This window comes from Streptopelia decaocto (genome assembly GCF_964273445.1).
Source record: "Streptopelia decaocto genome assembly, chromosome: 1".
Lineage (NCBI taxonomy): Eukaryota > Metazoa > Chordata > Aves > Columbiformes > Columbidae > Streptopelia > Streptopelia decaocto.
In genome coordinates this window covers 63871246-63895868 of record NC_138663.1, presented here as the reverse complement: position 1 = coordinate 63895868, position 24623 = coordinate 63871246, and positions in this window count along the sequence as shown.

Genomic DNA, 24623 nt, shown 5'->3' with positions numbered 1-24623 from the left:
TTTTGTTCAGCTGTAACATGCAGCTCACTCAATGACAGCATCTAACTTTTTTAAGATTCCATGTAACCCAGAAGACTCAGGCTGACCGCAGAAAGCGACCCAATGAAGTGTCCCAACTCTGCAGAAGGAAGAGGCAGGATTAGGGCCACAGTCAGCTCATTTTGTTCCTCTTTTCTCATGACATTCCCAAACTGCGGTCACCTTCTGCCTTTCTTCAGCCATGAGGTTTTTAGGGCAGAGGCTGTGAGGAAACAAAGCTGGTGGAAAGAGCTGATGAAACATCACTGTTAATGATACTTGTGATGGTGCTGAGGCAGTAGTTGCTCCTGATCTTGCGGTTTTGGTGTTCCTTCAGCTTGGCCACAGACCTCCCTGCCTGTTTTGTTTGTTTAGGCTGTGAGGGTTTTGGCTCGGGATCTGTCACTTGTTTTCTATGCAATGTTGTGTATGGTAGATCTCAGTTCTTCTCGACCCTCAAGCTCTACAGTTATAAAAATTGTAGTCACAAAGATGACAATCTGTCTGGGAGGGAGATGAAAGGAGATGGACTGATAAACTTTAGCTTATGGAATTATCTAGTCAGCATTTGCCTATATGACTACAAATGACCGTTCCAGTGGGCTCATGCTTTTATTTGGCCAACATGTAGAAGATTCCCCATCTGCCTTTCTGTCACTATACCTTTCTTTCCTCTGCACTACAAGTAATTCAAGTGTCTCTGGCAGCTTCCTCACATTGCATTTTCCCCTGATATACATGTCTCTTAAAGCAAGACACACCATTTTCCTCTCCCAGCTGTTGGAGCATGTGAAAGTAGAGCCCATAGTCTTACAGCCCTGAGGTGTTAAAAATGCTGCTAAAGTGGTGAGTGTATCCAGAGGTCTGCAGGGCTACCCTGATAATTCAAGTCCTGTCTGTCTAACACCTCCTGACAAGAAGAAAGAAATTCTTGCTGACCAGGGTGTGCAGGAGCTTGCAGGCTCTCGGTGCATTTCTTCGTAATGCAGCAGCTCCGGAATGTCACCCTGACTGACTGCAGAGCTGCAGGGAAGCTGCTGGTCCCTGATGGGCAGGACCTTCAGGTTTTGGTGCGAATTCCGACCCTGGAAAGGGAAGAGGGGAGGCAGAGCTGTGCCTCTGGCAACATAGCTATACTGGTAATACCCTCTAGTGGAGACAAGAGGTCTGCCAGCCAAAGGAGAGGGGGCTTGCCAGCAAATTTAAACACCAATTTGAACAGCTCCATGACAGCTTTATCAAATAACGATATGGCTCCTATAGGTTTGTGTATAGGAAATATTTTACGAATACATTTGCACTAGTTAGAGAATGTGATTTATTTCTGGGAGTCCTAGCCACAGTTATTAGGCAGGCAGAGCTCTGTAGTGTAGACCAATCTCTTGCTATGTCATTCTTAGTGTTATGCACTTACATGGAGCTAAAGCATTGTATTTCTAATTAAGTAATTTAAACTCTGTATTGCATAATTACACAACAGAGAGGCTGTTAGCACTTTTTTTTTTTTTTTTTAATTCGTATTTTCCTGCTGACTGCAGGTAGCAGAGGTGAGAATTCATTGTGTGCTATTTCTCACTGCTATTACTTTTCTTCTTCTCCACAAATTCCATGGCAACACTGAAATTTCTGATGGTGAAGCAGAAAGATAAATATATGGAATCAGATGAATAAATTAGTAAATAAGTGAACAATACCAAAACTTCTTATTTTCTTCTTCTTTTTTTATTTCTCTCTCTTTTTTTTTTTTTTTTTTTTTTTTTTCCCCTCTAAGTCATTTGCCTGTGGAAAATTGTGTGGTATTTTATCAAGAGTTATAACAATGTTACACTATGATGACTGGATATTTTTCAGTAATTATTAGTTTGGCATATCTTCTACTTCTGTTATAAACCACATAGATTTTAGTAGGAACAGAACTAAGACATGTTGCTCTTCTGTGAGGTCTGTCTCCTTACAGGATACTTACAGGATAGTATCAGTGTCATGGAGGAGCGTCAAGAAAGGACAAATATACATGAACCAAAAAATCGCTACTCTCTGCCTTGAATAATTTATCACTTAAGTAAAGGATATTGCTTCAAATAGGAATATATGCTGTTGTAGGAAGAAAATATGTTGGAGACCTATACTATATTGCTTCTTGAGCAATTTTACAAGCTACCTTTCACTCACAAAAGCTATGTGAGAAACTGTTTATTTAATAATAGAATAGACACAGTTTTGATCTTATTTTATAAGATTTTTATCAGTGTTGCAGATAGGAAAGCATTTTAACATAAAATATCCAAGCGATAAATTATTTTTTAAATGGAAATCAAACTGCTGTAGGTATTGCAGAATCAAAAATAATAGGACAAGAGAAATGCTCATCCTTTAGTATCAATCCTTAACATACCAATGCTTATACTGGAATTAACCTTCTGATTTGATTACTCTGCCAAGTGAGAAAAGTTTCCACAACTTTGGATTTTGTATGTTTTTTGTATGGAAAGATGAACCTCTAGTTCTGCTTGTATCGTGTTGTTTTGCACACAACTGGAAAGGATATAAACTACAAGCTGGGTGGCCACACTCTAAGATAGTTCAGTGCTCTGGAAGTTTTCTTTCCAAGGTGAAAATACCCAGGATTCAGCTGGGACCTGCTGATGTTTTGCTGCCTTCTGAGGAGTGACTCTGGGTTTACACATCTGTAAATGACAAGCTTGATTAGGCCTGTTGTGTTGCCTGCTTAAATTCCTACCAGCTCAGCTTTTAAAATTGCTTCTTAAGGTTTTAGTCAAGCTCAGATAGGGCAGTATTTAAAGAAAATGCTTGCTGTTGCCTTAACACCACTTCCTTTGAAATTAAGTGGAAGTTTTGAAAATCCCATCAACGCTGTGTGATTGCTGAAGCCAACATGATTAGTTATGCATAAGTGTGTTGGCACACTAGGTATGGCATCTTAAATTTCTGTGAATGTAACATAAAATCGGGAGCCAACGTTACTTTTGGAACAGCGGAGCGGCTATGTGAGGTTAAGACGTACCGATTACGACATGCTGCTGAATGAGACGATGGCATGTGGCTGGACTGGCTTATTTACTCTCTGTGGAAAGCTCCTCTTCAAGGGAAAAATCACACTTCTGAAGATAAAATTATATGAAATCACAGTTTAGGATTGTGTGAGGCTATTATATATTGTATGGTGTGAGGCGGCTAGACAGCAGGGAGCAAGAAGTGCAGCATCAGAACTGCGTAATGCTCCCCGACTTAAATACACCTACCAGGCAGGTCCTCTGAGGCACTTCCAGTCAAAGTTTGTGCTCTGGACGTAATTACTTTGACTGTGATCTGAAAGGCAGCCAGCTTGCGAGGTGCCAGCCTGCTAGCGGTTCACACGGTTTTATCACAGACTTCTGGAGTTTGGTTTTGCATTATTTTTACTAAGAACTCTAGAACAAACACCAGATCCTTGAATTTAAAGGGTGTTTGCAAATAGCAGTAAAACTATTTTTCCTTTACCACGTTGAAAGGGACTCCTTTTTCCCCTAGAACTATACAACTTGTAAGGTCAGACAAAGTATGAAGAAATTAATCTGTGGTGATTTTTTCAAAATTTATTTTTGTTTTTAAAGCTGTTAGAAAGTGAAATGATGAGTAGTCAAGGAAGGGCAATTCAGCTTTTACTGGAGCAGCGATGATGTTTGCCCTGAATCCCTTTGTCCTTGGACAGAGCAGTTGTGGCCTTGAGCTAAATGGATGGGTGGAAGTGCGGGACCGTCCCTCTCCTGTGAGCAGTGCATCACCCCAATGTCCCCATCCCGCTCTGAAGAGATGCTGGGGCTGGACCACAGCCGCTGGCCCGGGGAGCTTGCAGTGCAGGACTAAGCTGGGGAGGGCAGTGCCAGGAGGCAAGGACACATGGGAGGCAGCACTTACCACACCACAGTTACTGTAGCAAAAATTATGAAACTAACTGCAAGATATAACTCAGACCAAGACACAAAAATAACCCCAAATCCTAGCTTTTTGTATATATAATCCTAAAGGAGTAGTATACATGTTTTGTGTGATGCCAGCTGTAGAGAGAAAAATGCAATAAGTTCTCCTGGTTCTTTTCTTTCTCTGTATACAAAGGTATGTTTTCTCTCACAAGAACAGCCTAAATATCCCATTAATGCCTCATGTGTAATATTAGCAAAAACCTTTTCAAGATAGATTACAGTATTTTGATTTGTTACTCATCAGCATGTGTAATTATCGTTTAACAATGTTATGAAGGACTGATGAAGGGAAGCAGGTGTTTAAACATGCGGTACCAGTAGTTTGACACAGCATTTAATTCTCTTTATTTGCACTTCTTAAAGACATGTATTCAAGGACGGAAAACAATGAGGCACTATATAGTCATGAGTGTTTGAAAGAGAAAGAAAAAATATGTTTAGCCAATTTTTGGAGCAAGTATTTTTTAATTAATAAGCGTGAGATTTTAATGGTGGTATAACATTATATGAAGACAGTGAAGGTAATGAGGTGTGTTATAATTTTAGATAGTGAGAAATTTATTTCCTCAGATGGGCTTTAGACCCATAAAATCTTTCTGGATATCAGGGTAATGACAAGTACAGCTTGGCCCTGAAAAGCTAAGTCTGATTTTTGAAGTCCACACACAGGAGGGTGCCACTGCCAGGAGGTAGCTACCAGGTCCATGGGGAGGGCCAGTCTGGCCCCACGGGTGATGCCCACCCTGCCTGCCCCATGCTGGGCTTAACTGTGTCCATTACCTCCAAGAGGGAGAGCATACCTGCTGAAAAACTCCAGGGGGAAAGAGCCACCTCTGCAGAATTTATGTGTCAGAAATTGGGATCTTCAGCACCAAAGAGTACTGTGAACTTCTGCCTAACCATCTCTGAATGAGAAATATCCCATCTACCTCCAGTTAATGCTTTCTGGGAAGAGGTACTTGGAAACCATCATGGCTATGAGCTAAACTTTACCAGTAGCAGTGGTATCCCTGGTCATCACAGTTTGTCTTCTCATGATTGTTATTGTTTGGCTAAGTTTCAATTTACATAGGTTAATAGAGCCTTTAAAAATAAATCTTTATTTGGGTTAAAAAGATATGTGGTTTATTATTATTATTATTATTATTATTATTATTATTATTATTCTTTTTTCTCTCAGCAGACTTTTCTGTAGTGTCCAAAATAAGCCATCACGAACTATTTTGCCTTCTGGTGCAGGAGTTTTCGGTTGGAGGTCTTAGGAAGCGCTTGCATAGCCAGAGCAGGCTGTTTGAACAGCAATGCAGCACACCTGGCTGTTTCTTCTTTGTGGCTGACAAGTTGAAGTCTTACAAGGTGCTCCAGGACAACTGTTTTTAGGGGGTTTGCTCTGTTTTGTTGTGGAAAACCAGTTCCAGCAGTCTGAGTCAGGCTGGGTGGTTATGATGTTAATGCTGCAGCCTGACATGTCTTCCAGGGGAGACTGTGCTGCCTGTTGATGGAGGAGAGGCAGGTACCTCCAGACAGAAGTACCTGCCATGTCTCCCAGTCCTGTTGCTACTCTGGTGACCTAATCTCTATTTTTTATCACTCTCTGCCTGGTTCTCAGCTGGTTTTATGGTGTTTCACTTGCTCTGTTCCCAAAGAACCATCCTCTGTATGAAACAAACCTATGGTTACAAAGGCAGTAATTGCTCTTCTGAGAGGCAAAAGGATTTTTTTTGTGTTAGCAATTGTATTATTACCACTGTGACTTGCTTTAAAGGTGCCAAATCTGTGCTCTGCCTTATGGAGAAAGTCATTATGAGTGATCCTAATGATCCGTGTCAGCCATAAAACGCACACATAAAAATTAAACGTAAGATGTTTAATGATTACACCTGTGTTTCTCTTTGCCTGATAATTTTGTTTTCCCTGCACAATATTCTATTATTCATGAAAATGATGTCTTTATAAACTGACTTACTTTATGGACAACCTTAGTATTTTTTTTCCTCTATTTATTTTGTCTTCTAATTGCTGTTACATGTCATTAACAGGGAAGCTAGAATTATTGCACCTGCTGGGCCAAATAAGCTGATTTTTTTCTTTTATTTCTCATTGATCACTAGTTCTCAACATGCTTAACAGGTATAGAAATCTTTCGTCTTGCTTGTGCTTTGCTTTTGTTAGGGAAATTTGTTATTTCAAGGGTAATGCTTACGGTGAACTGAATTACAACTTTGGGCAGGTGTGACTGTATCTCGTGAATTAGACCCTGGGCAGAGACGCTGTCTCAGCTTTTATTTTTTGTTTTGGAGATGCATCTCTTCTACCAGTTAGCATGAGAGACAACCTGAGCAAGGTGTTATTCTGCTCAGCAATCAGTCCCTTCCACATTTGATGAGTTCTGTTGAAATCACCTAAGAATGAGGCCATGAGGCTGTAGTTTTCTTTGGGATAGGGTGTCCTCAGGGTCTTCCCCTGCAAGAATTGAGAGGAAGTCAATTTAGCAGGGTAGGCTATTTGTGTTTATAAATGTTCTCTAGCTGCTAAGAACTTTTCCCTCTTAACTTAGGTGTAAAATGTTTTCATCAGGGAACTCCTTTGCTCTGCACATGTGGTTGGCTTGCTTTTCAACTCTAGGATACATCATGCCTAACCAAGCCTTACAGATACCATAAAGCACTGTATAGAATTTGCATGCAGTGATACTGTGTGAATTCCAACTCCTTTAAAGGCTGTATTGGAGTTAAGGAAGGGGCTTAGGAATAAATACAGGTGGTCAGCAATGACTTTGTCCAAGGGACCTCTGCCCTGGCTCGCCAGGTGGCTGGTGTGTGGGACTTGGCAGATCTGTGCTAATGTTTTGCTGAATTGCCTTCTATTTTTCATGGCAATTTGCCGACGTAAAGAGCATATTCCTACAGACCTCAGGGTTGGTAGCTGATTTGTTTTTTCCAGGTGGGGTAAGTAGGGCCTTGCTGCTGCTCAGGTGGGGTGGAGAGAGCACCCCTGAAGCTCCTGGGGCTCATGCCTGGGATGTGCTTCAGCAAAGGGGGGTTTTGAAGGAGCAGCAGCTGCACTTTCGAGTGTGAAAGTCTGGTCCCTGCTCTGAATCCTCTGCCAGAGCAGTTCAACTCCTTCCTTCAGATGTTGTCAGGTGCTTTGTACAATGAGAAGTTACCAGGGCACAGAACTCATTTGAAAAAGTATTATGTCAGTGATGCGATATCCAGAAAAGCACCAGATTTTGTGAGGAAATATTACCATTTTGTCAGAGGGCTCCAACACTTAAAACTTCACTTGGCTGACTTCAGGGGCAGCAAAGGGCTTTGGACTCCCCATGGACACTCAGCCCAAAGTGCAGATCCTGCAGTAATAGGCTCAATATAATTTTAATGTGGCTTTTGTGTCTCCATAAAGAAATGTAACTTCTGGTGTCAGTTGCATGAGAGTCGATGTTTAACTTTTTGGCCTTCAAGAAATTATAATTTGACATTAAGTTTAACTTTCCTGGCTAATGAAATTATCATGATGGAACAGCCCAAGTAAATAATAAATACAATAACTCTTCTTTGCCTGTTGTGTGCTTTTACTATTCATAATTTTTAGGACCATAGATATTAGATACACTTACGTAAGACTTAACGAACAGTAATTATCTTTTGGCTAAAGAAAAAGCCCAAACGAATGCTAAGCTGCATTATCGCTTGGCTTCTGACATGAGCTGATAATCAGATTTTCTTGCTTAAATCCATGGTGCTTGAACAATGCTACCCACTGTCTGTCCCTCCCGATATTACCCTTAATTAGAAAGAACAGAAACACAAATCTGAATTATTTCAAAATCTGGTTTCCATGGTCAGTGGTTGGAAGGGCTTAACTTTATTAGAAATAAACCTGGCTTTATTTACTAATGAAATCTGAAATGCTAGGGCTGTAATAGTAGATAGTCTAATAGTATGGTGTTTACATGCTGAAAAATCTTGTGTGGGCAAAGTATTTTGTAATAAATCAGTAAGTAATTGAATTATGATTCTTTTATCCAATTAATAAAGCAGAAAAGGAGACCCATAGGAAGCCCTATAACATAGTTCAGGCGAGCAATTACACATTGTTCTCTAGCCTTGCTGTTTGTGCGTAAGACTTGTTTTTTTAACTATGTGTTTAGCGAATACTTGTTTCTGTCTTTCCATGCACATGGGTTTTGATTTGTCTTTTTCGCTAATCTTTTGTGTTTACTGACTCCTTATTTCTGAACACTAGACACAGTATAAACTTAAATATATATATGTGTATGTATGTATGTATACATCTGGGGAAATAATTGTATTCCAGTCTTTTTGTTTTGCTAGAGGACTGGAAACCTCTTTTTCTCCATTAAGTACAACCTTTTCATTTGCAGTGATAACTTTTATTCTCTGTAAAACACCAAAAAGCTTATTTTATGCTGCCTGTTCTCTCTTACTCCACTGTGATATAATTGCAAATCTGCTTCTCTAGTTACAGTAAAATGCGACTTTAGCAAAACATAACTTTAAGTCTCCCACGAAACCAGAAGTGTAAGACTATGTAAATAATTGCAAGAGATAAAAGTTAAACCCAGCTTTTTCTTTAATACATGCTTTGTGCTTCATAGCATATATATATACATAGCACCTCTTAGTGTACCAGCAAGCATACAAACCTTATATCAATAGCTGGAGTTTTCTGTAGCATTTTCAAGATATCTTCCTTTTGTAGTAAAATACTGTACCTCTTCAGTAGATATTTTGTGCATAATAAATAGATATTTAAGAGAAAAGCCAGGAAGAAAACCACAGTGTTCTTGGCAAGCCACCAATTGAAAAGTACAGGTGCTAGGAGTAGGTATAGGCCTAAAGTAAATAGTTTTTTTTTTTTTTTTAATTTTAATCAAAAGAAGGTACCTTTCATAAGAAATTTATTTTTTTTAAATATTTGCAATCCACAACTGATAGCACATAACGCCACTTTTCTTTCTTCTTTGACAAAGGGAATAGCTTGTGGTAACAAGCAGATGCTTGAGTGGGCTGTGTGGCATGAGGTGTACCATCAGCCAAGAAAATCAATATTTACTGTTCTAATATCTTTGTGGTGTGGGAGTTTGCCTTGTTTAAAAAGACGATTGTGTATAATATATAAGGCCTTGCTTTTAGTTAATCAAAAGAGGGGTATTATTGAAAAGGGCACGTTCTCTACAAGGGGTCATACTTAACCCTCCATGTCCTATAGTCCTGCTCTGTTCATTTATTATGCAAAAAATATCAAAACAAAACCAGCTGAGAAGTTAGATCCGAGAGGTGCATGCAGTCATTATCTTCTTTAAAATTATTTGTTGCAACATAATAAGTATTCTTAATAACAATGGTAAAACTGGTACCTGTTCCCTAGCAGGGAAGGTGAGTCCCCAGCCACCAGTGGAGACTCCCGGGCTCCTGCCTGGTCAGGGCTTGCGAGAGCTCTGTTCTCCTGGCTGTGATTGCAGCTCGGGCCAGCGGAGGATGCAGCAAACCTGCAGTGCCAAGAAGTGCTGAAATACAGGCCTATGCACTACTTGGGGAAATAAGCTTTTGCCCTCCAGGAAACATTTGTAACAAGTTAAACAATTAAGAAACCTCAGGAACAGTTTCCCAGTAATAATGGTTTACTTTTTGAGATTACATTTTATTGGCAAGACTCAGATGTCTGTTTTGCATTGATTTCTAACACCCTCTCCCACCCCCTCCTTTTCACTCGACATTATGAAAAGAGACTTTAATCCATCGTGATAAATTCTCATGCGACTTCTTCCTGCACTGAGCCTTTCATCTGTAATTTTTTAATTCATATTGGGGAAGTATAAACAAGGAAAACAGATGCTGGAGATGGCTATAGGAAAGCTATGAAGTTTGTGGGGCAATTTGATGAAAAAGAAAGGTACTTACTCATGGAATGGAAATTATTGTTCATTTCACTGTTCAGCCTTGCTCTTCTCTCTCTTCTTCCGTGGTTTATTAGGCAGATGCTGTTTATGATGCCACCCTTCAACTTCTGTTTATGGGTTTCAGTTATGCAGGAGCATAAACCTCTACTTTGTAGCACTCTTGATCCTGTAGAAGGCTCTCAAATGTGTCAGAAACTCTGAGCACTGCTTATAAATTAATGAAAAAATTGATTGGTGAAAAGTAGTAAGAGTTCTTAAGTCACCCCTCTTGCTGTTTTTCACTGTACTCACTTTTCTTTTGTTGTCTTTGTCAGGATTGCAGGATTTGCGAATCCAGAGGGGAAGAGGGAGTCTGTATGCAACTAGAGGGTGGAACTGTGTTTCATAGAATCATAGGATACCAGATTGAAAGGGACCACAAGGATCCAGCCAAAGGTCCAGCCTTTCTTGGCAAAAACACAGTGTAGACAAGATGGCCCAGCACCCTGTCCAGCTGAATCTTAAAAGTGTCCAATGTTGGGGAAAAGCATGGTTTTGAACATGTTATGCACAGAGAACAGGAGCCTGTGCTGAAGGAGCACATTCCCAGGAGCTTGGGAGCTGTGTTACTCCAAGTCCTGAGCCTGGCTCAAAGACAAGGGCTTGGCCTTGGGGGTCGGTGGAGGGATGTCTCCCACTGAGCTACTTCTTCCCACTAACTCTCCATGAGCTTCCCTCTTGATGCTGCCAAAACCTCCTCCCTTGGCTTTTCATGGGGTTTGTTGGCTTATCTGGGAGATTTGGGGTTAAGTGACCAGGGTGAATACTGTAGAACTGCCATGCATAATATAGAAAATAGATTTATTTCAGTCATCTATGCCTCTCTTGACAGCTGGTGGGTTGAGCAGCACTGAGGGATGTGAGGGGAGGTGGAGAGCCAGGCTGGTGTGCACAGGGGGACTCCTGAATGCTCACCTGGGTCCCAAAGCTGTGGGAGAAGGACTTCATGAGAGCTGTGACAGACACAGGAGGGTTGAGATGACAAGTTAAACGCACAGTTACTGTGCATCTGATAAACATTAGTTTTGCATAAACCAAAACAGATTCTCCAGTAGTTATCACCTGTGATGTTTAATTGGTCTCTCTGTAGTTCATAGGAGTCTGTGGGCCTTATCTTGCCAAGCTTCTACCGCTTAACCTTAAAAAGTCCACTTTGAAAAACAAAAATGAAGTCACTGTTTGAAAATAAATGTGAGAAACCACTAAGTGAAGATGAATGGTAAAAACTGTCTAAATTTTCAGCTATCAAAGCAATACATGTATTTATTCCTTCTCTTCATAAGCTTTTCATCTTTGTATACCTGTAATTTAAAAGAAGATAGATTATGCTGGAGAATATTTCCTACATCTCCGCTTCAGTGCTGTTGTTCTGGGATAGCAGGATGGTGTCTCATGCAACATGAACAGAGATGTGTCGATTCTCACTCATGTTTCACTTTACATAGAGCTCAGAAAGAAGGAACCTTCATTGCCTGGCCCCAGACTTGCAGCACCTTTAAGGATGTTCTGTAGTCCAGAGCTCAGTGTCAAGATCCAGGGCCTTCCAGTTAAACAAGGGCATTCAAATCTGGGTAGGGAGTCCCCTTCTCAGAAGAATATGTGTGAAAATCCAGGTAATAAATTTGTGTTTTCAGTAAAGGGAGGCTTAGGGTGTTGGAGTTGTCAGTGTTATAATTGTGGAACTTTGCCACTTGCCAGTTTTTAAGAAGAAAATAGAATATCAAAGAGAAGTTCAGATGTGTGCTGGTAATATGGACACACAAACATATAATGCACAAAGACATTCAGTGTTTAGGATCTAATAGGACTCAAAGTGGAGAGGAGTTATTTGCTGTAACCACACTTGTACAATAAAATTATTCTTGCATTGCATATGGTATTATTGTCTTTTGGTATAGACCTTCAGTAGAACCAGACCCTGTGCCTTCTTTATGGCATATTTTAAAATTTCAGCAATTGTGAATGGATAAAAATATCATAAAGCAATCAATTAATCTTTTTTGCTTATTATTGGTAGCATAAGGGCATCAAGCATTGCTTGTTGCATCATTTTCTTGATACCCTGGTCTTTTTCAACAATGATGGTTGTAATATTCTTTAATACACCAGCACATTTTTCCATGCTAAGGTGAGCTGTTTCAGTTATCTGGTTTAATCTTGCTTGTAGTCCAAAGCAGGTTGCCTGGTGGATGGCAGTAGCAATGAAGCAGAGCAGTTGAACATCTCTTTAAAGTGTTCACAAGAGCGAGGAGGCTGCTGTATTCCCCCCAGGCCAACAGTCCCAACAGCTTTGTCACCATCAGCACCTTATACTTTTCTACATCTACCTTTCCACTTTTGGATAGTACTGTGCATTTATTGATCCATCTTCAAGGTATTTTTTGCAGGTAGGAATTCTGGCCTTTCTCTCCTGCCACGTTGCAGTCTGTAGGTGAGGAAGCTTTCAATGTGTTTTCTTTTTTCTGTGTTTCTGTATGACTCTGACACAAAATTTCACTTTTTTCAAGATGGACTGGAAGTGCACCAGAAACATGTCATACTGATTTCCATGAATACCGTATTCTATGCCTTGGAAAGAGCCATGACGACACCTCGGCAGGCAGAACCTACTTAAGAATTTTGCCTTAAGTTGTTAGGACTCAGCAGGAGGGCCTGTGTAACCTTTTGGCTTACCCTGAAAAGCAGAAGGTCCAGTTTGTTCCTTCCCAGTAGTCTAGGGTCAAATGTTTGCTCAGTGGGGAGCAAGATATTTTCTGTATAGTCTCTGGCTTCAAAGGAGAATTGGTGTAAGGACAAATGCCAAGTGCTTTGAAAATTTCTCCCAATAGACTAAAGGCTACAGTTTTTCTCAAATTATTGCTAAGAGAGGGCAGAGATTCATCATAGGGAGTCTTGATAAGAAGCTCAAATTTAGGAACTGCCTCAAATCCTTAGCAATAGGTGTTGGGAAAGATGCCGAGAATAGGGAAGGGGAGAATTTATCTGGATTTTTGTCTTCTAGACTTAGAGATGTGAGAAGTTTCTGAAATATATTTTTAAAGTGACAGAGCAAGTGTGACCTAGGCATATAATTTCCAGCAATGTATGGGACCAAATAAAAATATTTTCTTTGTGTTAGGTTGCAAGATTGTTTGGCATTAATTCGTAATGGAGGTAAGCGTTCTCAGAATGCATCAGTGTACAGGTTGCAAGTTGAATGTCTGACATAAAGAAGACTGACATAACAGCTACAAAAAAGAGTTTCTTTATGGGCATCAGAAAGAATATTAGGAAAATAGACAAGTTGGAGCATTCTGAGTGTTTTTAATTTTTTACACGGTCTACAGCCGTTGTGAGTATGTAAAGAAGCTGCAGTTCCTGGAATAAGAGGAGAAATATTTTATTGATATATAGATTATTGGATACTGCTGCTGTGATTTTTAATCTTTATTGATTATTATAATATATGGATATCCTACTCTTAAAAGTACATGCTGATATCAGTGATCGAAGACAACAGGACTACTAAGGTTTCATTTTTCCATATTTACTGTCAGACTCAGGCAGAACCTTTTCTTTATAACAGTTTCAGCTGCAACAGTGGTGCTGCTTTTGAGAAAAGCCTCAAGCAAAACAACTTTACTTTGCTAATGTGGAAAGATTTAGACTGTTTCCTCAGGAAGCAGCGGTGCTCCCTGGGAGCAGGGAGCAGATTTCAAGCAAGATTTATGCCTCTATCCAGCATTTGCCTTTTGTCAGAGCCCTGAACTTCACCAAATGTACAATTAAAAATAAAAAATACATAATAAAGTCTGTGCCTAGAGAATGATTAGGCAACTAAAGTCATGGAAAAGTCCATAGACCCTGCAAGTCCCCTCCTTTCCCGCTGCCTCTGCTCTGCCCTGGCATCCCCTGGAGCTGTTCTGCCAGGGCAGAACCATGGGGGTGCGGGGTAGCCCTGGGGCTGGGGACATGTCCAGGGAGTCTCTTTTTACAGCTGTGGAGCTCAGAGGAGGTTTATGATGCTGCACAACCACAGAGGCAACATAGGAAGTTACAGAGTTTCAGTTGCTGCTCCTCTCCACCAGCTGAGATGTGGTCACTCCCTGAGTTGCCTTCATCCCTTTCACCACAAACCACCCAAAGGCACAGCATTTCTTGTAGTCATGTGTGCCTGACATTTATGCATTATTATTTAGAGCTGAAATAACATAATTGCTTCTCTTGGTTTGGGCTAGTGAAATTAGCCTTCCTATCTGATATAGAATGTGTTTCTTTCCTTGTTCCGAGCATAGGAAAGATGAAAGGCAGCTGATTTCCCAAGAAAAAGTTTATCTTGATTAAAACCAGCAAGACTGGGGAGTAGTAAGGAGAAGCTAGACCCAAGAGGTGGGAAAGAAGCAAATCACAAGAGAAAGAAGAAGGTATAAGGAAGGCTGCAGGTAAAATTCAGAAATAGAGGTAGAGACTAATGATGGCTTTTGAGCATGGCAAGGCAAAATTTAGATACTGGCATAGAAAATGAGCTGCTAGAATACTGGGTCAAGTTAATAAACTCTTGCATGCTTCTGCTTAGATACTTAGCAAATACATGGTCCTCTGTATGTGAGTGAGATGGCTCACTGGAAATCAGATCCTGAATTTTTTTTGTCAGGCTGAAAGGTTGTCCTATGGCTTTTAAATCAGGTTTAGTTACAGGGGAACTTGCTGTTGCAGTCACTCAGTTCAAACAAGTGAAAATTCAGGCTCTATACAGCAAAGCATTTAAGCATGTAAAAAGTCAAATGCAAAGCAGTTAAGTCTGGGTTTGGTTTTAACCCTAAATACAGACTTAAGTATTTTGTCAGGTCCCATGTATGATCTCTGAGTCCTTTGCTCTGCCAAAAAGAAATCAGCTGAATTATGCTGTGTTATTTTTCCTCTCCTCTCCTCTAACATAAGTTTCAAAAGTAACCAGTGTTTCTGATTATTGTCTGTATGTGCCCGGTATGTGCCCGATTTATAGAAAGCCTGCTCAGCAGCACAACTGTCATTCAGGATTTGACTGAAACAGCCTTCTATTATTTGGTAGTGGTTTGGTTTCTGGAGGGCAGGCTGTAGACACAAACAAGAGACCTAGCCCTCAGAAACATTCACGCAGCATCCTTCAGGAAGGGAGGGGAGGTTATCCAAGTCCCCATGCTGCTGTACTCATATAAATGCTCCCTCTTTTGTTGCTGCTGGACTCTAAAGAATAAAACCAAAACACAAAGCAGAGGCGGCACCACTGAGCGAATGCCACAGTGTTCCCTTAATCCATGTGGATCAAAAACACGAACGTTTTGATTCTGTAAAGAATCTTCCTCAGCATGCTGGATTAATCACATGGATTAATAAAACACTGTTGCACTCGCTCAGTGGTGCCTCCTCTGCTTTGTATTTTCTTTTATTATTCTTTGGAGCCCTGCAGGAACAAAAGACAGAGCGTTTATAAGAGTACCATAGGCACTGGGAATTCTATAAACCTCTCCCTCTATAAGGTATGCTTCTTGAAGTTTCCCCCTGGATCATGCACTGCAGATTTGTCTGTGAATACTAAGGCCTGTGCTAGCGTTCCTATCTGCCTGAAATACACCAAGTTTAAAACTCGTGCTTTTTTCTTTCATTGTGTTTCTACTTAGTTCTGCAAAGAGTGCAGTAGGCAGCACATGTGGAATGCTCTCTGTGAGCTGCTTTTGTGGACCAAACACTTTTCTATCTCATTTCAGTCAGTGGCTGGAGTGTGGAGCTGGTGGGCAGAGGCCAACTTCAGAGAAACCCTTAACTCTTAACAACTTTCGTATGCAGGAGTGACTTGGGAGGTACAGACTCACACTTTTTTTTAGTATATACTCACACATGAAAATATATGCTAATGTTAGCCTTTGTGAAGCCATGTGATAAGCTGCCAGCATCCGGCACCTGACTGTTCAGCTCCCTCTCTGTGCACGGATTCCAGCCCTCTGTATTTTTTTCAGTGTTTGATTTCCAAAAAGCATCCTTTTCTGCCTTGTAAATGTGAGGCTGGCCCCTTCATCTGCTGTAGGCCCCCCACTTCTTTTCATTGGTGCAGGATATTGGATGAGTAGTAATCAATCTTAGATTATAGGTAGGTTAAAGGTCTGAAATCTCAGGGTTTAGTAGAGCTAAAACTGAAGCTTTAAACCTTGCAAAGAAGACACATTAGGGTTCCTGGATGGCCCTAGTGGAGTTAATTTCAAAGATGTGCGATCACTTCTTTTTCATTAGTAGAATGTACTTCAAGTTTTTGTCATATGTTTATTTTTATCACTCATAGGGTTGGGTATACAGTAGTAAAAATGAGTCCTGATCAGTCTAAAACACTCTGCTCATGACTTTGCATACCCAGGTTTTATATATATACAAGGAGGCCCTATAAATGTTCCTGTGTCTATTATTTGTCCACCGTAATTAGACATTCAGGCCTTTACCTGTTAGTTCAGTCTCATGACTGTTCAACCTTTCAGGACACCTGGGTTACATTGAACGTAACTAACTACAGTGTCATGGTCTGTTATAGTTACTTAGCCTGCATATGAACTGATTTCCTCTATCCTAGGCCTTCTGGACAATAGATATCTACTCTATGGCTGAAGGTCTTTTATGAAGGATGTAGGTGCCATAACAGATCAGTGCAGCATAGCAATTTTCTCAAACAGTGAGTTTCTGTACTCTTATTCTTTCTAAATTCTTTCCGTGCCTACCTTCCTACCCACACCTCTGTCTTGGCATGCTGCTGCAACATCCCATTTACGCATGCATTGCTACAGTGCTGGATGACTGTCATATTGCACCCACTGTTTACAGAATGCTCTGGGGTCCAGCCACACTGATTTCAGTCTTCCAGCATCCCTTGACCATCGTGGGATGCAGCTCCTCAGACTCCTTTTCTCTGTGTGCCTCCATTTACTGTCACTAAAACCAACTTTCCTCCCCTCTGCCAGAGGCTGGTACTTGATTGACTGTAGCATTACACCATCAGTGACCTGACTTTTTCTTTTCAAATGCTCTTCTGAAAATGACTTTTTTTTTAGGCAGATAAGGCCAATTTCAAACAGCAGGAGGTCCTGCAGTGAGCTCCTCCTTTACTTTCATTGTGTATCTACTTTGACTAGGATTCCCTTTTTTATAGCCTGCTTTATACTTTGAGTTTTAGAAATTCTCCTGTGAATCATATTGTACAATTGATTCATATTACATAATATTCATTTTTCTACCATGTATTACAGAAATTGTGGCACTTTGTTCTCTGGTTTTATTGTGCTGAGCACCTTCTTCTGCTATTGTGGTTTGTAGCCAATAGTATTAAAATATTGTTTGGGACTATTATCTATTGGTGATAAGTGATTCCAGGGTTGTGCAGCATAATTTTCCATAGAAATTCTGAAAGCAAAAAGGGTAATGACATGGGAAGAAATGCTCAATAAACGGAATTTTAAACATGTGGGGTCTAAGCTCTTTTTCTGTGGCAAGTGCCATTCATTAATGATGAATTTAGAAACATTTTCCCCTACAGAGTGGTGTCGTATAAGTATCCACTATAAAGTTTCTTACACCTTCCTTTCATCTCTTAGGTGCTGACCCAAGTCCTGTGGTAAAAGGAGGAGCAATGTCCCTGGTAATATGCTAAAGGCTACTGACATTCATGGTATCTTGCAAGGGAATCACACATGATATCTGCGTGTGTATGATGACTACTACTGCCAGCATGAGCAACAACTGTAAAGTTATAGATACCTGAAGTGGGAGCAATGACTGCTAGGTACTGCAAACGCCTATCCATTTTCCTGCAGTGTTTCCTTCTTCAAAGGTATTTCTCATCCACCAAGATGAAAGAAGATGCTTCCTTCCTCCTAGTGTTTGCCTGATAAACAAAATGTGTATAGTTCTTTCTATCGCTACATGAGAAGTGTTAGATTGCATATGGTTTGAACTTACTAAGGCTTTAGAGAGCACCTGAAGTGACACTCTCCTAAGCAACTAGAGAATTATAGTCTAGGTTACTCTAGAATAGACTGGCTGCAAAACTGACAACATAGCTACTCAGCCAGGTGAACAGCTAAAATTTGCAGTGGTGAAGATGATGTCTTAAGAAACATGTGGCGTACCCTGGCAGACACAGAGCAGAGCCTGTCTGTTTTATTCAGCCCTGAGTAGAGTGTTTTGTCAACTTGGGTAGCAGAACACAGGGAAGATGTGGTACCCATTTTAGAAGAGAAGGCATTGTAAGAGTCTTGGTAAATCAGGGAAGAGTCTTCAAGAATATGAAAGGCTCTGGCAAAGAAGAAGGGAGTAATTTTTTTCTCTCTGTCCTTGACTGATAAAGCAAGATATAGTACTTTTAGTACTTTTAAACCACAGCCTCAGAATTTAGTTTGGACCTTTTTTTTTTTTTTTTTTTTTTTTATGTGTAAGATATAGACTTCGAGTGCTCATAATTTCTCAGAATAGCTTTGCTAGAAATCTATCAGGACTAGGACAGGTAAAGCTGATCCTGCCTTGGAGCAGGGGATGGAATAAATGACACCTGTCCTCCTGTGGCTCTTGTGATCCAGTACAGATGCATTTCTAAGTGTTTGTGTCTATACTGTCATCACACTGCCCACCAGTAACTGTTAGGCGTTCTAGCTCTCATCAGACAAAGCCTCATTAACCCAAGGTTTAATCTTTAGGAGAACTAGGGCTTCTTTTAAAGTTATTTCCTTAACTGACTGCCTTGGGTTAGGTTTTGTAGTCCATATTCATCACCTGACTAGAGACATGTTTCACAACTGCTGAGTGTTTACCAGTTAGTAATTTAGTTCATATAAAGAAGACCTAAAAGGTTTATTCTAACATATCAAAGATATTTCTGGGTAAACTGGTATGAGAGTGGTAAGAGATTTTTTTTTCCATTTTTTTAATACTAGTTTGCTGTAACACTGTAGCTGAAAAGGACAATAGTAAAATCATTGCCCCAGTACATTCTTACAGTGTTTTGATTTGTTCTTGTTGCCTGAAGTAAAATATCAATATGCTCAAGCACAGAAGGAGCAGCGTAAGCCAGATTTAGGTCAGTCTAATCTCCCAGTTCAAGCTGGCTCCACAGACTTCCAAATTACTGCTTTGGCCTCTGATGTATTACCTTCTGAATTTTAGATTCTATTTTTTTTACTTTGTGTGGCTGTTTGTGTGTACTGCAGGGCTTTTTTTCTGCTGGTCTAGGGCATTTAAGCTGGGGGTTATTAGTGCATTTTCAGTGTAAGTATGCTGTACAGTCTGCAGATTTTGTACACGGTTATTAGAATCGAGATTTCCTCTGGATGTCCTGATTGCTTGTAAATGAAAGGATAACATAATACCTGCTTTTCACTCTGGTTAAAGAACTACGGACAAATTTCTGGCGTATATTTGGAAGCAAGTCATTGTGGGAGAAACATAGCTTTCCTTTTATAAATGGGGGTTTTAAAAAGGATCAGCCTTTAGAAAATGTCTGCTAGGAGGTGACTTCCTAGCAGAACTAAACTTGAATATGTAGTCTGACTGAACGTAAATTGAAAGGTCTAAAAGGAAACCAGCCCCCAACTTTTTACTATTAGGACTCTTTGCTTAATGTTGTTTGCTCTTAGCCTTCCTCATAAATCTTGGGAGCATAACACATGATTTCTAGTACATGGGATGGATAAAACAGTGGTTTAAAGACTGCATAGCAGCTGGACTCAGGGGGAAGAGATGAGATAGGAGGAGAGGAACAGATATGCCTTGTAAGCCTGCCCTCATCAGGCAACCAAAAGTCTGATACATGGTGATTTTGGGCCTGCCAGAAGTTTTTGGAAGGACTGCTGCGTCCCATGTCTTCGGCAAATCACGTAAGATTTGGACTGAAGTGCAAATGTATTCTACAAACAGGGAGGAGAAAACAGAACAACAGTTAGACCACTGACTGTGTGGTGGGTTTGGAGAGATCCCACATGTCCCGATTATGAAAGAAAGGCTTGAGTAAAATTACCCTAAGGAACCCCTCATGGTGGACTGAAGAAGGCCAAGGTGACAGCTAAAGTAAAAAAATGAAAGGGTAGAGAAAAATCTGCTCAGAGTGAGGGGCTGTGAAGGATTTGTGCAGCATTTTGTGGCAGAGAGTGAGCTACTCTGGAGCATGGGGTGTCTGGTGGGTCAGCAGAGGGACATCCCCTATGTACACTACAGCAGCCCTGGCGGGAAACACACCAGAAACACCTGTCCAGCAAGGAGATAAAGAAACAAGAAGCTGTATATCTGTTGAGATAGATTCAACAGCTGCGGGACACCAGTGTGGTTATGTGTTTATTCCTAGAGGCACCTCACAAGAAAACAGGATAACAGAAATTAGTAGTTGCTCTGTCTTGTTCCATTAATTTCTCTAGATCAATGTCATATTTTTACTCCCTGGACTTTAACTATCTAGAAGTCAGGCAACTGATATAAACGAAACTGTTTTTCCAAAGTCTTTTTATAGAGAGGAGAGTAAGACAAGCACCTTCTCAGGTGCTGGATGCTCTCTGTTTAAGTATCTGCCTTAGAAGCAGGAGTGCCTGTCTCTACTCAGTGACTCTACATGACCTCCTTGTCCTTCATCACTGAATGAGTCCTGAAACTACAGAAAAGTAGTGATGACTTTTGCAAGGTAAAGCAAGATTTTAGTATCTGGTTAGGGCTGGATTAAAGCTATTGCAGATTGGGATATGGAAAAAAAAAAGAGAGAAAAGAGAGGGGAGTGAAAAGCCTTAATTCAAGTCACAGGTAAGATGAGTGTTCCTTTAATAAAAGAAAGGCCTCACACCCTCTGTAATACATGCCAGAAAGTGAACAATTGACCATACTGTAAGTAGCCTTTCTTGCTGGAGCAGTGATTGTTTTCAGTGCAAGTACTGTATAAGCTAATTGCTATAGCCAGGAAAGAAAGGGAAGGGTGTGATTTTGCTGGGAGTTTTTTTCTGAGAAAACATTTGTTACAGGAGTAAGGAACCAACCCATCCTCTTGAAGGAAGGTAGGAAGATCAAACTGAGAATAAATAGAACTGCCTGATCATGTCAGTTCTGGTTACTGGGAGTGGCAGCCAGTGTCCTCCTGCTCAGCATTTGAGACTGTCTTTGTACATTTAATTTCTTGTGATGCACTTGTCTGCGCACATCTTCCAGCATCAGTCAGCAAATAGGTTGTCTGAGAGTCAACCCAACGTTGTGTAGGATGAGTATGATGAAAATCTAATTAGTTTTTCCTCTATTTCAATTAATAACAATAGTACTTAAGTTATTATATGGAGAAATTAAGCAAACACAGCAGTTAGACTGTAGAAATCTTTAAAACAACATTAGGAGGTTATTTTATATAAAGAACATAAAATACTGTCTGTATGATGAAAATAACAATAACTTGATGCAATTTTTCAAGAGTTGTTCAGAGCAGACATGCGAGCATCTTGTATCTGGCTTCAGCGATTCATGGGGTCCTGAGCCATATCACCACGTGTTGATGGTGACAACGAGGAATGACTAGGAGGAGTTTTTTGAGGCCCCAATTAAGGAATTTTTAAGTGCTTTTAAGGACATGTTGAGTTGTATTCTTTTCGAGAAGAGTATTTGAATGGGATCTAATCCTGTGCTGAAGCACTTTTTCTGACAGTGGTCGTCTTCTGGAATTAACTTTCGTTTCCACTTGTGGTCTAGTGACAGCCCCCACCTGGATTTGAAATGAGGTCACTGGACCTGAAAGGTGGGAGTAAAGGTATGTAAGTAGCTTTCATGGAGACTTACTCTTTTGCCTATAGCTACTTTCATCTTAAATAAGGAAGTGTGGCGTGTTAGTATTCACAAATCCCATTGTGCAATGCTCTGTCTCAATTGGGGCTGTCTGTGTCTCCATATTAATTCTGAGGGCAGCTGCAATTTCCTCCATTTCATGCAAATTAACTTCAGCCTTAAAGCTCCTGGCAGGTTGCCAGCATAGCCCTCTTTGGCAAAATTTGGATTCATTTGGGTGAAGGTATTAGCCCTTTTGCTTCAAAGGTCTTGATTTAGACAAATATTTCAGCATTTTAAAGACAAATACTTCAGAAAATGTACATATTTTAGACAGATGCATTCTTTAACTTACTATAATAGTCCTAAAGATAGATAAATAAACAAAAAATAAGGATATACATTCTTGCTACTTATCTTGAACATTACTACAAATGCCACTGCACCAGTGCCATTAAAATGCATGTCAGGAATTTTCTGTGGTTGCCTCTATGTGGCCTTTTAAGATCATTCAACTACATAATGACTTTTAAAGATATTCTGTTTGAAATGGAAGGAATTTTTTTCACAGACTAGCTGAAAAAGATCTTCCACAGATTTTCAATGCAGGTTTTGAAGATATCTTAATTCCATCTCCCTGGTTTTTGGAAAACAGTTAAACTTTTTAGATTGTACAATGATTTTGTGTTTTCATGGTTCATACAATTATTCTGAGAATATTTTAAACTTTTACATCACTATAAATACTCTATATGTTTTTTGTTTTATTCTGGGTATATGCTATTATTTTTTAAAGTCAGATTTATTTTTTTTCCTGTAAAGATAATAAAGGTACTTAATTCTTCCTCCTTCTGTTCTTTTCACAAGGATCACGTTCATTTATTTCCCAGGCATCCAATATTTAAATTCTAGTTCTACCTGGACAGTGACGATTAAAAAGCATTAAAGGCTCCACATTCACAGAGTCACACTTATTTTCAGTTTAATTAGTTAGCAAATAAGTTTTATCTTTTCCAGTTATCTCTGCCATATAGTTTCTTGGCTTCTTAGAATCAAGATGTGTTCTTCCTGTACAGATTATCATCAACAGAAGTAAAAATCCTGTGGCAGAAAATTTGAGCTGTAGTTTCACTTGTGCCAGAGTTATTTTTACCTGATATCCTCAGGTCTACAATCCCTCTAAAGCACAATGGAGTTCCACAGGTATTACTGAAACCACAATTTCAAGACACTGTTTGTCACTCAAGTGACTGACTTTTTCTTATTACTGTTGACATGCAAGATGATAAGATCCCAGACTTTTTGTGGCATCTAAAGTGTTTTCCAAGGCTTGTATTTAGAAAAATGTCGCTATATTTGCACTGTAGTTACTAGAGACACTTTGCAACTGACTGTCCCCTTGTTCCTGTAGTTATTGAGCCAGCATTCATAAAAGCTCCCATTTTTAGTCCATCTGTTGCTGTATGCACTTATGTCATGTTTGTTGTTATCTCCTCTTTAATACAAACTGTGCCAATCACTTCCATTTAAGAACTTTTCCATGGCCTTCTCTGGGCCTCACTGTAATTTCACACAGTACCTGATCAGCCATGGAGAGCCCCCTCTGCACAGAGGGGTGAAGGCACCCTATCTGCCTTGTGATTTTCCAGGGTGATAAAAAAATTATCTAGATATTCATTTTTCAGAAATGGTTTGAAAATTTGAGAGTAATACAGGAAAACATGGTTTATTGTTTGGTAAAATGTGTTTAGCTTTTGTAGCTGCTGTAGCTGTTCTCCTGGCTGAACGCTTTAGGTGGTTAGATTTTCAGAAACATTTCTGTGACTGTGGGCAGACAGTATATTCTGCTGTTTCACTTATACTGAAAAACTGGCTGTGTCACAAAGTGAAGAGATAAACGTACCAGATTGTTAGGGACACTGAATTATCCATTATGACCAGCCACAGCCATCAGATGTCAGATCCACAAGATGATAGATGTCTCTCCTCGAATGATTTAAAAAAGGCTAAAAGTTATTTAAAATCTTGCGTTATTTAAAATCTTGTAACCCTGGCAAGCACACTTTTGCCTGGAGAAGGGAAAAATTTCTTTGGAAATACTATCTAAACCACAATCAAACCAGATGAATCATAAATGTCTTGAAGATTCACCTTATTTCAATCATACTCTGTATTTTTAAATGGGTATTTTTTTTACCAGGCAAGTAATTTCACAGGGAATTAGGTAGTGGTTTGGGTACAAATGGTATCAATTTGATCACAAAGAATCAGAATTTCAATTAAATAAAATACAGAAGTTCTCAGAGCTTGGAATGCTGAAAGACAACTGTTGATGTATTTTCTGGATGTATTTTTTGTATGTAAAAATCCTGCTGATGTAAAGAACTGAATAACTGCCTAACACTTTGGCCACATATGCTGTTACTAGGCATGCCTATTGGCACAGCTCACCTTTATTTTCAATGCTGGCAATTTCTATTGCACAATTCATGACTCAGCTGATTACTGATTAGGATGGAGTTCCATGATATTTTGTTTTTCTTTTTTTTTTTTTTTAAAGGTATTTTTTTAAATCAGAACATTTATATGACCAGGTATAAGTGGGAATATGGTGGAAGCAGTTTGAAGACAGTAGCACAGATAAGCACAGAGGACAGGAATGTCTTAAACCAGCTTTGCCTGGAAGTTTGTGAGTCACAAAACTGTATCTTGGAGTTACCAGCCTTGATCTCAAGCTTAGCCTGGCAGCTGGCCCAGAGCTTTGTACCTGAGTCCTGGCAATCCACCTCTTGCTGTGTAGAGATAATTCTACTCTGTTTTCTTTGTATGTTGTTGCTGCCTGTTAATCAACATTAAAATACTGTCCGTAGAATGTCCAAACC